We start from the raw sequence: 12770 nt of genomic DNA on the forward strand, positions 1-12770 counted from the left end.
CATCATCTAAGCCTTCAGCGAGTTGTAAGCCTTTTGTTAGTGGAGGGTCTTGCTTCGATGTTGATGGCTGCTGACTGACCAAGGTGGTGGTTGCTAAAGGTTAGGGTGGCTGTGGCAATTTCTAAAAATAAGACAACAATGAACATTGCCTTGTTGATTGTCTCTTCCCTTTACAAAGAAATTCTTTGTAGCATGCAATCCTGTAGCGTGCAATCCTGTTTGATAGCACTTTGCCCACAGTAGAACTTCTTTCAAAATAGGAGTCAATCTTCTCAAATACTACTGCTGCTTTACCAAGTAGTATAACAGGCTCGTGTAATATTCTAAATCTTTTGTTGTTGTGAACTGTACCAGTACCTCAACTGTGGCTGCCATGGCTGCCAAGAAAAACCCAAGATCCCCAGATTTCACAGCAAAGAATCAGCTTGAGAGCTGGGGGACAGAAGCTTAAGGGTCACGGAAATCCTGCTGGGTAGGACACAACTTGGTCATCCTCTCCCAGGCTGTTGTGGCCTGAAAAACATTATATACAGTTTATTTTTCATTAATACACTGATTGTATTTGCCATAGCAGGTGCTTTGTTGCTAAAAAATATTTTTCCACCACCAACAAATACATGGACTACTCACTATGCCTTTGAGATGCATGAAGGTTCCCACATCTTACTATCAATAGAATCACCATTTATTGCTATAAGAGAATAATGAGGACATTTTCAACATCTATAAGGAAACAAAACTGCATCACTTTCAGTTTTATGGAAAATTACTGTTTGACTTTTATTTTTTTGGAGCCATTATGGATTGTAGTAACTCCTTTGAAGTTTATTTTAAAAACTCATTTCCTCTAAGGCTTACTGAAAACACTACAGTATAGTAAACTGAGTGGAAAAACATCTTTACCAGGGCAAGTGATATGAGGAGATGTGGAGAAAAAGCCCGGATACATTTCTGATGTTTTTGTGGCAAAGATACCTTCTTTGAAAGGTCTCTGTAAACTTACTAAGAACCTGTTTATCTACGCAGGGGGGCCACACTTTAGCTATTTGACCCAGTCCTGAAGAGAGTGAAGTCTGATGGCAAAGGAAGAGGATTAGAAATTGGAACAGGAGACAACTCAAAGATTCAAAGGAGTAACGTGTGCATTTGCCAAACAGGTTTGACGTGCAGTACGGAATTGATACCGAAGCCAGATAAGGTGATATTTTACTTGCTACCGAACAACTTGACTGTGTTTTGTAACTGGATCCATTTCTATGTTTAAGTGTTCCGGCAAAGCCGTGTGTGTGTTTCCCAAAAGCTAAGAAGAAAGGGGATTTTCCCCACTGTGGCAAAGCTAGCTGAAGAAACCTGTTTCTAGATGCTGTAAAATCCTGTAGTGGCAGCTGCTTTAACTGGATAGCCAGGGGAGAAATGCAAAAGGCAAGATGGAAACAGCCATTGTAACTGATGCTATGCCGCTCACTCCTCCCTGAAGATTCCGTTCATAGCTGTTAGTGTTTTTTCACTTTTTGACATGAGCTCTGTATTTTAACACTCTTTCCCCAGATCTCCTCATGGCCACTTTCTCACCTCCCTCAGGTTTTCCCCCGATGGCCCCTTCAAGTGAGCCTTCTCCAACCTCCCTATTCAAAATTACAGCTCTAAGCTTCCCTGGTGGCTCAATGGTGAAGAATCCACCTGCCAGTGCAGGAGACACAGGTTCGATTCCCGGTCCAGGAAGATCCCACATGCCGAGGAGCAGCTAAGCCCATGCCCCACAGCTATTGAGCCTGTGCTGAGTCTGGGAACCACAACTACTGAACCCATGCAGTGCAAATACTGAAGCCAGAACACCCTAGGGCCCGTGTTCCACAACAAGAGAAGCCACATTGAGAAACCCAAGCACAGCTAAAGAGTAACCTTCATGTGCTGCAACTAGAGAAAACCCCACACATCAGTGAAGACCCAGTCCAGTCAAAAATAAATAGATAAAATTGCAGTTCTTCCCTCTCTAAGCCAACATTCCCTATTCCCTATTTCTACTTATATTATCCATAGTCCTATTTTATTCTTTTAAAGTATAATATTTAATGCATACAAAAGGATATACATATACATGTAAATAATAAATCATGTTCATAAAATGAAATAAAAGTTCACCACAACTTAAGAATTGAAACATTTTGAATGCTCTGTCCTCTTTCTCATTGTGTCCCTGATATGTGCGCCAGGAGAATGTACATGATAGCACATATAATCACAACACAAAACTGAAAGCAACAGAAATACCCATCAAACAAAGAATAGATAAGTGAATTATGAAATATTCACCGCATAGAATATTCATTTGGTGGAAATGAATGAACTACAGCAATACACAATGAGCATGGAGAAATCTTAGAAACATAATGAGTAGAATAATTAAGTCCCAGAAGACCAAACTGAATATGATACCATTTATATAAAGCTCTAAAACAAGCAAAACAAAATTATTAGCATGAATCTTAATAAATGTTAGCACTATGATATATTCATCATCTTTATCTTAGTTTATTATTCAAAGAGGACTCTTCCAACTTCAACATACATACATGTAAAATAATGTTTTATAAATTCATGCCAGTTTTAAAAACTCTTAGTTCCAAAACCGTGAAACTATATTTAGACCTCTAAGCTGAAAACAAGAATCAATCTTGATATCTTTTGTTTCTTGCCCACCATAAAAAACTGGCTACCCAATCAGGTAACTGCCTCTTGAATCCGGCCTCAGTCTTCATCCAAGGTCAGATTATCCTTAGATCAGGTGATCAACTTTGAATTCTAACATTTAATAATTTCCTAACTCATCCTTCCAATTTAGTCTATTCATAAAGTATCTTTCTGTGAGTTATACAGAAGATTAAATTTTTTAGTTTTTATTTCAATGATAAATTTCAAATTATTTAATGAGCATAATTGACTTCTCAAATAGCTTAAACCTGACACAAATTTGTACTGGAAACAGTTTTATTTATTTCTCCAATTGCCACATTCATTCATACTAGGATAAACCCTCCTTTCAGGTTTCCCAGGTGGCGTTAATGGTAAAGAACACACCTGCCAATGCAGGAGACATAAGAGATGCTGGTTCGATCCCTGGGTTGGGAAGATCCCCTAGAGGAGGGTACAGCAACCCACTCCAGTGTTCTTGCCTGGATAATCCCATGGACAGAGGAGCCTTGTGGGCTACAGCCCATAGAGACTAAAAGAGTCGGACACAACTGAAGCAGCTTAGTATGCATGCACACAAACCTGTCTTTCAGTCACTTTCAGATAATTTCTAATCTAGTTCATTTTAATCCAGCTAAAACTTTATTCTCATAGAGCTCCCTCCCTCCCACTCTTAGCTCATGCTGCTTGACCTTTTATGGCTTGAAATCTGTAGGGCACAAGAGTGCCCTGATTATTGCCTCTTCTCTGGCAAGTATAGGTGGGTGGGGGAAAAAGAGTTATGGAAAGGGATGACTGGGGACTACTTGAGATGCTGTTGTGGTTCTCTCTTGGCTACACTGGTTACTTCTTCACTCCCTCAGTATAGCAGGAATCCAACTGATGCTTCTTTGTGGGGGCAGAGTGAAGTTCACTTTGGGGCATAGTGTGTTCTTGTTGGAGAACATCACCATTTGATTCTGGGGATAGGAGATCCGATCCAGCTAGACTTATTCCCATCTCTTTATCCCGTTATCTGCTGCAATTGTTAAATTTTTAGAAATTTTGTGAGCAGGATGTTAATCTGCTGGTAAGCTTGAAAACAGCCATGGTGGCTGCTTTATTTCTTTTTGGCTGTGCTGGACCTTTGTTGCTGTGCGGGCTGTTCTCTGGCTGCAGTGAGCAGGGGCTACTCTCCAGTTGCCATGCACGGGCTTCTCATTGCAGTGGCTTCTCTTGTTGAGTAAGATGGGCTCTGGGACACATGGACTTCAGTAGCTGTGGCACATGGGCACATGGGCTCAGTAGTTGTGGCTCCCAGCCTCTAGAGCACGTGCTTAATAGTTGTGGCGCGTGGGCCTAGTTGTTCCTCGGCATGTTCCTGGACCAGGGCTTAAACTCGTGCCTCCTGCATTGACAGGCGGGTTCTCTACCACTGAGCCACTAGGAGAGCCCTTTTGGTATGATTTTTTGAAAGTAAAATTTATTAAAGTATAATATATATATACAGAAGAATGCCTGATAGATCTTCATACAGTGCAACATCCATGCAGCCAAAAGCCAGATAAAAATCCAACATCAGGGTCTACCTTGTGTTTCCTCCTAGTCACTTACAGCAGAAAAGAGAAGCCATTCTCAACTCAGTCTGAATTCCTGACTCACAGAATCTATCAGCATAATAAAATAGAGGAAAATCTTATCTGACTTCTAACTTCATAGATGATTTATGCCTGAATAACATCTTTATTGAGATATCACTCACATTGCCATACAATTTAATCATCTAAATTATGTAATTCAATGGCTTTTAATATATCGATGAACTGTGCAACCATAAGTACAATCTAAAATTTTAAAACATTTTCATCAGCTCATGAAGAAACCCCATATTCATAATCAGTCATCCCCTAGTCTTCCTCACTCCTCCTTAGCTCTTTGAAATAAGACTTTGAAATGATTATCTCTTCACATTCTTGAGATCTGACAACAGAAAAACTTAATTCATTTATCTGCAACTAATTAAACATTTCTAACAGCTGAAATTATAAACCAATCTAAATGGCATTTCTTCCCTTAGCAAATCTGATATTGATATTTCCTATTAAAACATGAATGGTGCTCAATATTGGCACTTTGTCGAGGATGGGTAGTCTGCATCTGGCTGGTGAAATAGACAGGTACATGTACAGACGGCAGGTGCCACCTTGGCTGTGCTGAGCACTCAGAATAGCGGCAGAGGAACATGGGGACCTCATGACACTCTGTGTTCCATGAGAAAGGAGAAAACAAAGCCTTTGGCCATTTCTTTAGTCCTAATCGGTGTATCTAATGCCTAATAGTACGCCCTCCAAAATGAGAGATACCACCTATTTGTGGTGTTTGGAATTGCTAATTTTAGAGACTAAGGAAAAAAACTTAGTTATTATTCTATGAATAAGCATACTCTGGATTATCCAGATGACTACCACATAAAGATGCCTTTTTAATGTTCCATGTTGGTTTCTTGTGTTATTCTCATAGCTGTGATAGTTTTCAAATGTGGTTGAAAATTCTTCAACACTCCTCCCATTATGACATGGGGTCTATGCCTCCACTCCCTGAATCTAGATAGACTTGTGGTCTCACTGTAACCAGTAGAATACAGAGGAAATTATCTTGTGTGACTGCTGAAGCCAGAACAGAACATGTGAAGCAAGCTCTACTTTGTGAGCTGGGACACTTGGGAGCTCTGAGCTGCCATGTAAGAAATGGGAGCTACCACTGAGTTCTGCCAATGATATGACTGCCCTGGGTTCCATGCATTGCGGAAGCTGAGTCTACCTGCAAAGGCACGTACTGAAGCTCCAGTCAACTGCCCAGCTGAGGTCCCAGCCCAGAGGTAGCATCAATCACCAGAGTGAAGATGTTGAGTTATCGCCAGCCCTTGAGTCTTCTCAGTTAAGCCCCAGGTATCCTGGAGAAAAGAGAAGCCATTCCCAGCTCAGTCTGAATTCCTGACTCACAGAATCTATCAGCATAATAAAATGACTATTTAAGCAGCTAAGTTTTCAGGGAAACTTATAGCAAATGGAGGTCAAATGACTTCACAGCATGTGATATAGATGAAAGATATGCAATAGTTTGAGCAACAGAAAGAAGTGGAAGAATTGAATTATCTTAAAACATGAAGTATTATAGGCATGCTGAGATCTCATGATTAAAGACATTAATTTTTTTCATGAATTAATTTTAGCAAAACATACTCCTTCATGTTAATGAGAATGTGAACTTTAGAATTCATATGGTTTTGTTTTTATTGTATCAATCAATTTTGGTTTAGTTGTATAAAAATTATAAGCAAAAAGAATTTATATGTAATTAGCCAAAGCCTATACATATAGGATATCTATCATAATAAAAATACATGTCAATCTTGAAAAAGTCTTCAAAAAAGATTTCTATTAAAAGGATGCATGGAATAATCACATTTGGGAAATACTGTCTTCTGCTTACGGAGAAGGCAATGGCACCCCACTCCAGCACTCTTGCCTGGAAAATCCCATGGACAGAGGAGCCTGGTAGGCTGCAGTCCATGGGGTCGCTAAGAGTCGGACAAGACTCAGCGACTTCACTTTCACTTTTCACTTTCATGCATTGGAGAAGGAAATGGCAACCCACTCCAGTGTTCTTGCCTGGAGAATCCCAGGGGCGGGGGAGCCTGGTGGGCTGCCGTCTATGGGGTTGCACAGAGTCAGACATGACTGAAGCGACTTAGCAGCAGCAGTCTTCTGCTTAATAACCCACCATTAACCTGTTGCCTTTGGATTGAGTCCAAATACCTCTATAGGAAACACAAGTATCCACTCCAGAAGTATCCTGATTTCTGTCTTCCCTTTATCCATTTGCTTTATGTTCTAGCCACCTTGAAGTTCTCCCCCATCTCTTTAGGAACTCCCCCCTCCCTAAAAGACCCATCCTCAGTGCCACTTCTGTGAAAGTCTTTCTGGATTCCCCAAAGAGTTCTCTCCTCTGTGTTCCCACAGTGTGTCAGTAGGGTCTGACAGGAAACAGACAGCACAGTCGAAAGAATAATTCGAGGACGTTTCCTGAAAGCAGCTATGACTGGCTGACAGATGCAAGCAGCCCCATGTGGAAGGAGAAGGGGGGTTCGATACCTCACCTCAGCTATCCCTTCCTCCAATCTGCTGCCCAGGTCCCCATTGGTTGAGCCTAACCAGAAGCCAAAGGGCAAAAGAACCCATTGATATAGCCCACTCAGATCAGCCTCCCCAGGGAAAGTGCAAGGTGGAGATTGAATATGGGGGCAAGGGAACAGAAGATATCCAGGTTTTTTAATTTATTCTTGAACGACATTCTATGCTATGAACTTTTTCATGATTGCTTTCATTTTGGACTCACCCTGCCATTAATATCTCCAAGCTTTGCTTGGCAAAAGCTACTAGGACTTCCCTAGTAGCTCAAACAGTAAAGAGTCTGCCTGCAAAACAGGAAACCTGAGTTTGATCCCTTGGAGAAGGAAATAGAAACCCACTCCATTATTCTTGCCTGGGAAATCCCATGGATAGAGGAGCCTAGCAGGCTACAAGTACATGGGGTCGCAAAGAGATGGACACAACCTAGTGATTAAACAACAACAATCTATTAATAAGTATTTATTGAATTGATGAATTAATAAGAAAATGACATGGATGAAAATACCAAGAACATTACTTATATTCTTGAATATTCCCCAATTGTTATTTAAATTTTTTCTCTAGTTATTAGTTTATTTCTATTTTTTGAAATCCATTTTTTTTTCCTAAAATAAGTTTTGTGATTTTTTTTCCCTGAGTAAAGCAGCTTTTTGTATTGTATTTTTGTTTGTTTGAATTTTGTTAGTGAGATTTTAGTTCTTTAAGCCAGTTAGGGTGATATCTTATAATAAATCTCATTTTAATCTGTTTTATTTTTGTGTATATATTTGTGGGACAATTTTAATTTATAAACTAGGACACATTTATGGCACATAGTTTAAAATTTTCCCTTCAGTTTTTTACTGATTTCCTAAATTCCTTTACACTATTTGTATGGATCTTGTCAATCAAATTTATTCTGTATAAGAGATTAATAGAGGGATGCTACATTATAAGCTTTCCAGTTTCCTTGAATGATTTTTAGTATTCTATAACACTTTTTTGTAATTAAGATTTAAATACCCAATCCCTCAAGACTTGCCATACAGAGAGCTGTCAATCAAGGAATTGGCAAGCTCTATGAACGGCATGATGAAATCTTTATCCCTACTCTCTGATGCCTTCAAGACCAGCTTTTGCAAGTTGATCCTTCATTTCACATGTCTTAGAACTCACTCACACTTCTTATGCTTGGAAATGTAACACACAGAGTGACAATGTAATCCACAGCTAATAAGTTAGCGGCTATAAAAATGAACATCCACATTAACTTGCCAAGCATGGAGGCTGGAGGTGTTATACTGTACTCGTGTATATATGTCTGCCAGGGCAATAGTACATATGCCTTTGGAAATGCTTCTAAGTTATGCAGAGAAGCCGACAATAATTCTTGAACTTTGTTGTCAAGATCCAGTTTCATTTAAGAGCCAAACCAACAGCATCAAAACACTTGGCCATGATCAGCTACAATCCAACCGAAGAAGAAAACATACAAAACTAGCCCTTGGGTTGTAAATTTTGTGGAAATAAGGCTATCTCGTTACTTTCTGTTGTGAACTAGTTTCGAGTATTATACATTTTCACTGAAAAAGTAATAACAATGAAGGAATTAAAAATCTTTTCTCTGCATATCTCTTAAATCATTACACAGTCAAGTAAAATGAATAATTACTATTATTATTTACAAAAAATTTTTTATCTGAAATTTATGTCATCATTACAAGTATAAAAACATAATGCTATTGCATTTTTTAACTTACATTTAAAATTGTGTTTTTGGAGTTTATTCTGTTACAAACAATATTTAAAATAATGCACTATAAAATTGCATAGCTGGTTAAAATTTTAGCCCCCACACCATAAAACTGAGCTCTACCCATCAAAATCTAATATTAAATTTACTTATCCTGTACATTAGGATAGGATGTTTGGCACATAGTGTTTTAAACATTTGTAAACTCTTTATATAGACATATCCTCTTAATGTGTTATACTTATGAATGTTTTTAATAAATATAAAGCTCTCCTACTACTACTACTAAGTCACTTCAGTCGTGTCCGACTCTGTGCGACCCCACAGATGGCAGCCCACCAGGCTCCACTGTCCCTGGGATTCTCCAGGCAAGAACACTGGAGTGGGTTGCCATTTCCTTCTCCAATGCATGAAAGTGAAAAGTGAAAGTGAAGTCGCTCAGTCGTGTCTGACTCTTAATGACCCCATGGACTTCAGCCTACGAGGCTCCTCTGTCCGTGGGATTTTCCAGGCAAGAGTACTAGAGTGGGGTGCCATTGCCTTCTCCAAAGCTCTCTTACCTTTACCCAATATAATTTTTTTTTAATCATGTGGACTTGTCATCATACCCATGAGGGAAGATCATCTTGAGTCCACTGGAAAGTTGAGTAGAGATTTATGTTAAATGGAAGCTGTGCTATATGTTGGGAGAAAAAGGAAGCCAACATTATCCTGTGTCTATTATGGTACTTGTTTAATGTCTCCTATGTTGTTACCTATAAGAACCCAATGAAGTAGTTGTCATTTATTGCTATACTGATTCATATGTTAAATCTCAAGAAGGTTGGATAAACTGCCCAAATTCACAGGACTGGTAAATCATAATGCTGGGATATAAATCCAGATCTCTTTAAAAAGTGTGTGTGTGTGTGTGTTTTTTTTGTCATTCCACATCCTCTTTCAATGTACAGGAAATACTACATACTACAAGCTCCTCAAAGACAGGAGCTCTACCCAAAGCACCATTGTGAATCTGACTGTCCATCTGTCTGTTTCATCCATTTATTCCATAAGTATACAGTCAGTGTCTACTCTGAGCCAGGTACTGTCCTAGGCCCTGGGAATACAATGGTGAACAAGACAGACAAGGGGTCCTGTCCTTAAGGAGCTCGCAGACTATGAAAAGTTCAGAAAAGCAGAAAGGCAGTGGTAATATAGAGAGGTCACTGCTTCAGGGAGAGGGGAACAGATATGCAAGGGGGATTCACATTTGGCGGATCTGGGAAGGCAACTTAGAGAAAGCAGCATTTAAACACGGACAACAGATGAGGAATTTCAAACTGAAGCTGAAACTCCAATACTTCGGCCACTTGATGCGAAGAGCTGACTCATTTGAAAAGACCCTGATGCTGGGAAAGATTGAAGGTGAGAGAAGGGGACGACAGAGAATGAGATGGTTGGATGGCATCACCGACTCAATGGACGTGCTGCTGCTGCTGCTGCTAAGTCGCTTCAGTCGTGTCCGACTCTGTGCGACCCCATAGACGGCAGCCCACCAGGCTCCGCCGTCCCTGGGATTCTCCAGGCAAGAACACTGGAGTGGGTTGCCATTTCCTTCTCCAATGCATGAAAGTGAAAAGTGAAAGTGAAGTCGCTCAGTGAATGTGAATGTCCGACTCTTCTCGACCCCATGGACTGGAGCCTTCCAGGCTCCTCTGTCCATGGGATTTTCCAGGCAAGAGTACTGGAGTGGATTGCCATTGCCTTCTCCTCAATGGACATGAGTTTGAGTAAACTCCAGGAGTTGGTGACGGACAGGGAGGCCTGGCGTGCTGCAGTCCATGGGGTTACAAAGAGTTGGACACAACTGAATGACTGAACGGAACTAAACAAACAAGGAGGACTAACCCAGGTTATCAAGCATTGTAAGGTATTTAATCTTTGAAGGGGCTAGTGGTCTTAATCTGACTTCTGGTAATGCAGGACATAGGGGATGCTGCTGGGGAGAGAGCTCCCAGAAAACAGTACTGAACAACCAGAGGTTGGGAATGGCACCCTACTCCAGTACTCTTGCCTGGAAAATCCCATGGGCGGAGAAGCCTAGTAGGCTGTAGTCCATGGGGTCGCGAAGAGTCAGACACGACTGAGTGACTTCACTTTCACTTTTCACTTTCATGCATTGGAGAAGGAAATGGCAACCCACTCCAGTGTTCTTGCCTGGAGAATCCCAGAGACGGGGGTGCCTGGTGGGCTGCCGTCTATGGGGTTGCACAGAGTTGGACACGACTGAAACGACTTAGCAGCAGTAGCAGCAGCAGCAGAGAAGGTGGCAGGAAAGAAGGGGAAGGGAAGCGAGGTTACAGAGAAGTGTATAGACATGTTCAAAGGATTGGAAATGAAAGGATCAATATTGCATTTGAATATAACCTCCCTGAGCTGGGTTTCCCTGGTGGTTCTGCTGGCAAAGAATTCGCTTGCAATGCGGGGGGAGCATTGATGAGGGAAGGAGAGCATCCTGTGGGCTGTCCATGAAGTTTTGTTAAATTTCTCAGGACAATTGAGAGGAAAGTGAAAGTGAATGCCGCTTAGTCGTGTCTGACTCTTTGTCTCCCACATTGCAGGCGGATTCTTTATTAGCTGAGCCACAAGGGAAGCCCAAGAAAACTAAAACAATTAATGCAGGTGAAATCCTATCACAGAGAACTCCACAGGAAACTAGTATTAATGAAAACTCCCAATGGATGAAAGTGGAGACTTCTCAGAAGCTCTAAAGTATAACTCCTCCTTTAAAAATCTTAAACTGCAGCATCCAGAGGGAATATCTCTAATAAAGAAGGACTCAAGTATTTTAAGGTGTTTATCTTTGAAGGGGCTAGAAGTCTTAACCTAACTTCCTATAATAGGAAAGGAGCAATTCTTTCCTCTCTAGTCAAGGTGCAGTCATTCTATAATTGTGGAACATTTTCTTGTTTTCCATATAAAAAGATTTACTCCACAATTAGTGAGCTTTTTAGTTTCCTCCTTATGTTTATGCTGCACGATACCATCAGATACTCATTATCTCCTTCATTAAGACTGTCTATTGGATGCGCACACTCTGAAGAAGAGCATTATCTCTTTTGCATAATTTAGAGTTGTGAATTCTCACTGTACAGGGACTAAAATATAAGCGAGGGAGTTGACTTTTGAACATTAGTCAAACTTTCAAACCCAAAATGATTCATCTATTTCTTGAAATTCCCATTATTATAGTTTATTAAAATTATTATTAATTTTTCTATTTGATTAACACTGTATATTAGCACACTGTATTCAGTACAAAGTAGTTTTTTTAAAATGAAGCTTTTTTTTTTAACTACATAGTCTTTAGTGAGATAAAGGGAGATTTCCCAAACCTCCTCAACACCATTCACCTCTGACTCAAAGAACACAATAACTAGTTGCTTCACAAAATGTTATTGACTTAAGGGCTAGCTAATAGTAAACCAATATATTTTTTATAATTATAAGGCTCATATTTAATTACTGGGTATAAAATAACATAATTGGATCTTCTTTCATCAGCTACTGGTTTATTATCTTATGGAATTATGGTATCATGTTCCTATTTTGCAACTGTACTTAAAACAACTTTTGAATTTTGGAAATTTAAAAAATTTTTTGAAGTGTACTGTGCTACTATCAGAACATCAGTTTTACATGAGTATAGTATAGAATGAATTGTTTTATGAATAAATTCTGGACATATTAAGTTATACTATGTGAAACCATAATTACATAGATCAAAAATGGTCAAGGTCAATATCATATGGTTCAAATTAAATCTTCCCATACAGATTTTCTCATCCATTTCATTATCAGGAGGAATTAGCAATGGTTTTGTTGTTGTTCAGTTGCTAAGTACTGTCTGACTCTTTTGCAACCCTATGCACTGTAGCCTCCAGGCTCCCCTATCCATGAGATTTCCCAGGCAAGAACACTGGAGTGGGTTGCCATTGCTTTCTCCAGGGGATTTTCCAAGCCCAGGAATTGAATTCATGTCTCCTGCATTGCAGGCAGATTCTTTATCACTGAGTCACCAGAGAAGTCCTTTACCCAATCATTAAATGAATGCTTAAAGGAAGTACTGTTCATATAGCATATAGCTCATTAACCAATACCTAAAAATATAGAAGTTAAATAAGCAGGGTGACAAT

Source organism: Bubalus bubalis, chromosome 2, assembly GCF_019923935.1.
Source record: "Bubalus bubalis isolate 160015118507 breed Murrah chromosome 2, NDDB_SH_1, whole genome shotgun sequence".
NCBI classification, from domain to species: Eukaryota; Metazoa; Chordata; class Mammalia; order Artiodactyla; family Bovidae; genus Bubalus; species Bubalus bubalis.